At 37.6% G+C, this 4455-nt stretch overlaps 1 non-coding gene across 1 annotated transcript; it reads right to left on the bottom strand.

Moving 5' to 3' along the window:
- Positions 1-204: 204 nt before the first annotated feature.
- TRNAQ-CUG lies at positions 205-276 on the bottom strand. Its single transcript has one exon. It is a non-coding gene; the product is annotated as a tRNA-Gln (tRNA).
- Positions 277-4455: the final 4179 nt, after the last annotated feature.

The raw sequence follows: 4455 nt of genomic DNA, 5'->3' as shown, positions 1-4455 counted from the left end.
TATGCTATTCTAGAGTCATCACGCTCCATAAACAACTAGACAGCACCTGACAACAATATTAGTGGCTGTCATGTAGAGTTTTTTCAGGGATTCAGTAAGTTCATTCTGGTTAATTCATTATAAAATGCTCAGCATATATTAAACATACAGAAAATACACTTGAATGTTTATAATAATAATTTTAGTATTAAGTTACAGCCTTACAGGTTCCACCGAGATTTGAACTCGGATTGCTGGATTCAGAGTCCAGAGTGCTAACCATTACACCATGGAACCGGCACATGGAACAGCATATCAGCAGAGAACTACCAGAAGTCCAGGCTGGTTTCAGAAGGGGTCGTGGTACTAGGGATATTGTAGCTGATGTTAGATGGATCTTAGCTGAAAGCAGAGAATACAAGAAGAATGTCTATCTGTGTTTCATTGATTATGCAAAGGCATCTGACTGCGTGGATCATAACAAACTGTGGCTGACTCTCAGAAGAATGGGAATCCCAGAACATTTAATCGTGCTAATGCGAAACCTATACTTGGACCAAGAAGCAGTCGTCGGAACAGAGCAGGGCAACACTGAATGGTTCAAAATTGGGAAGAATGTGCGCCAGGGATGTGTGCTATCTCCATACCTTTTCAACCTGTATGCAGAGCAGATTTTCCGAGAGGCTGGGCTCTAAGAGGAGACGCGTGGCATTAGGATTGGTGGAAGATCTATCAACAATCTGCGTTATGCGGATGACACAACCTTGCTTGCTGAAACTGAGGAGGACCTCATGCACTTACTGCAGAGGGTCAAGGACTGCAGACTTCAGTATGGACTGAGGCTCAATGTCAAGAAGACAAAGATTCTCACCACTGGACCAATTGGTAGCATCAGGATGGATGGCGAAGAGATTGAGATTGTTCACAGTTTCGGTTTGCTTGGCTCCACAGTCAACACTCTTGGCACCAGTAGCCAGGAAATCAAAAAACGTATTGCGATGGGAAAGTCTGCTGTTAGGGACCTCTCTGAAAGTACTCAAGAGCAACGGTGTCTCTTTGGATACAAAGGTGCGCCTGATACAGGCCATGGTCTTTGCAATCACTTGGTATGCATCAGAGATCTGGACAATGACTAGGGTGGACAGAAGGAGAATTGACGCCTTTGAGCTGTGATGCTGGAGAAGAGTATTGAATGTACCATTAACTGCCAAGAAAAATAAACAGATTCATCCTAGAGAGGGTTAGACCAGGCTACTCTTTGGAGGCAAATATTCCGGGCTTCGACTGACATACTTTGGACATGTTGCAAGGAGAGACAGGTCTTTTGAAGAGGGACATCATGATGGGTAGAGTGGAGGGACAGCGCAGGAGGGGAAGACCCTCTATGAGGTGGATTGATTCATTGACTGGGGTAATCGGGTTGGGAGTGTCAGAGGCAATGCGATTGTCACAGGATAGAGCAGGGTTAGGGCTGTTGTACATAGGGTTGCTATGAGTCGCAAATGACTCGACGGCACATAACAACAACAACAACAACAACAACAGTATTAAGTTACCAGACATGTGTAGTACTAACACTTAAAATGTTCAAATAAACTAAAGCCTGAAATATAATTAGAGTAAATGCTTTAAACCCTTGACTACCAATTCCAGCATCTGGATCATCTTGAATCTGCTTCTATGAAACATATTAGTCTTGGATATAAGTCACGTTTCTATTTTTTATTTTTCACTTGTATAGTGATGTCTGATATACCCTGCGTATTATAAAAGAAGTCAGGTTTATTTTGTTGTTCCTTAAATAATACTGAGCTATATTTTAACATGTAGTTAAATTATTAGCAGATGATTTTGGTGTAAGTCTTCATTTTATTCTTTGCTGAAGTAAGCCAATTTTAGTTTTCAGTATTATCCTATAGTGTAACTCTGGGGTGTAAAATTTACTTTTAAGGTTAGGATATTTTACTGTCTCAACTGAATACTCAGTATAGTTTCTTACCTCTGGTTGGATTGGAAGTCCGGCTGCCACCAACAATAAACTTTGACATCATCCCACAGCCCAGCAAAAGAAGATCTCTAAGCCTATGGGAGCTCTGGTGGCTTAGTGGTATGAAGTGTTGCTGCCAATCCTGAGGCATGTGGTTCAAATCTAACAGCTGCTCTGCAGGAGATGATTGGGCAATCTACTTCATGGAATTTAAAGCCTTTGAAAACCTACTGTAGGGTCATCCATGAGTCAATTCTGGCTAAATAATACAAAACAACAACAAACCTTCTGGAGTACGGCCTTATGCATTATCAACCAGGAGTTTTCTGATAATCACTGTTCAGAATATGCCTCACTTCCTTGAGCAATTTCACTCCACACATATAATTCCTCATAAATTTATTTTTATCATTTTAAAAGCTGATGTGTTTCATTGTCCAAGGAGACAGTCTTGGGCTCTGTTTCCTGCTTTGAAGAAGATTAGAGATATGAAGAAACTAAATCTGGCTATGCTTGGGGTCCATAGAGTGATCTTGAAAAATTGTGACACTTATTTTATATTATTTCCTTTCTGTCAATAATCACACTCACTGACTGTCTTCTTTCATATACTTCAAAATGGTTGTCTCAAATGTTTTGTACCATCATAATGCTTTTAAAATATTCATTGAATGATTCTTGCACACATATTCAAAATGGGGTATCATATCTCAGATTTCTTTAAATACTCAATTGAGATTTGTTGGTTTATGTATCATTTAATAAGTATGCAAACTGTATTTTTACCTTTGTTAGTGAACCAGCTACTATAGTGGACAATCATTTCTTTTCAAATCAAGTATTTATTAAGTAATTCCTATTTTATTTTGCCACACTTTACACTTTGCTTTGAGAATGATTTTTTTAATACATAGTCTTTACTCTTAAACTATTGGAGACAAGTGGTTCACTTTTAATTGCTATCTTTCTAGAGTGAAGCATAGAATGTAATGTCTATATAAGAGGGACATGGCAATCAAATTGAGTTATGGCTTAGGTAGAATTTTGAAAGAATTAAGTAGATGAAGGTGAGGAGGTGACATACAAATATCTTATGAATAAGTATAAAGGAAAATACAGTATGTAACTGTTATGATTTTATAGAATTACGTTAAGTATTTTTGAACAAGTGAAATTAAATAGCAATTTCGTGTTACAGCATTTTAAACTCTTATCATCTTAAAAGAGCTAATAGAGTCTCAGGTATTGCAATAAAGTGTAATGTACCATCAACTTAAAAGCCTACAGCCCATTCTGCTTATACGCTAATTAGCCAGAAATAAATCACTTTTCAGTGTGGTCAGTACTGGGTAATTAGTAATTGAAAACACGGAGTCCCCTCAGAACTCTTCAGCATTGGTGGAAAGATGGACTGATAAAGGGAGTAGATAGAAATTAGAACTTCTAAAACATGAATGTTACTTCAATAAACAACTAAGAGAACAGGTAAATTTATTAGATTTAGACTTCCTCTAAGCAGAAAAATTATAAATAGAAATAAAGGATCTTTTTTTCACTGAGAATTCTACCTTTAATGAATAGCATATCATTCATTGGTTTTCTGGGTGGTGCAAATAGTTAATGCTCTTAACTGTTAACATACGTTTGGAGAGTAGGTCTCAATTGAGGACAACTGGTTTGAGTTAGCTTCTGCATCTTGAAATTAACCTGCAGTGTTTGGAAAGAAAATGGAATTATATGTTTGGGTTAAGATTAGAAAATATTAGTGTCATAGCCTGTAGGACGCTATGCTGTGTATCTCTGGTGGTTTGAATCCACCAGCCTCTCCACAGGTGAAAGTGGAGTAGTCTCCTGTTAAAATTTTCAGCCTTGGAAACCGACGGAGGGTCCCTATGATGCAAAGTCAGTAAGTAATCTAATCTATATAGCATTTGCAGAACTGTAGAGCTGGAAGGCACCGTAATAACCATACAATGTAGAGTTTATAAAATATGCTTCATAATAAATATGATCTGGGTCACTGATTAAAATTATAGTTACAAGGGTCTAACTCTGGAATTTTGATTTGCCAAATTTGGGTTACTGCCCAGAAATGTGTAACCCTGGGTCAATTTCTAAACTTCAGATTTCTAAATTGTGCCATTAAAAATTATGGATGGATTTTGCTCCACGTGTAAATTCTCAGGAGCCTGATACTTATTGTATTAGAAACTATGGGAAGCTGTATAAGTAACAAACTCTCTAAGTGATTCTTTTCAATATAGATTTCTTGAAGGAATGGATAAACTTAATTGGTTTCTTTTCTAAACAGAATGAATTGAAAGATGTAGAGTTCACAAAGATAAATGGGGGGGGGAAGAGCCATTTACCATTTTTGAGATTTTGATTATTGTTTTTGTTGTTATTGTTGTTATATACCGTCGAGTTGCCTGTTACTCATAGTGACTCCACCATCTCAAGCATAATGCCCCTCTCCAAGGACTGGTCCC

Source organism: Elephantulus edwardii, unplaced genomic scaffold, assembly GCF_000299155.1.
Source record: "Elephantulus edwardii isolate Elephantulus edwardi_28Jun2011 unplaced genomic scaffold, EleEdw1.0 scaffold00074, whole genome shotgun sequence".
In the NCBI taxonomy this organism is placed as follows: Eukaryota; Metazoa; Chordata; class Mammalia; order Macroscelidea; family Macroscelididae; genus Elephantulus; species Elephantulus edwardii.
The sequence above is the reverse complement of the archived record's forward strand: the minus strand, read 5'-3'. Positions and strand labels throughout refer to the sequence as shown.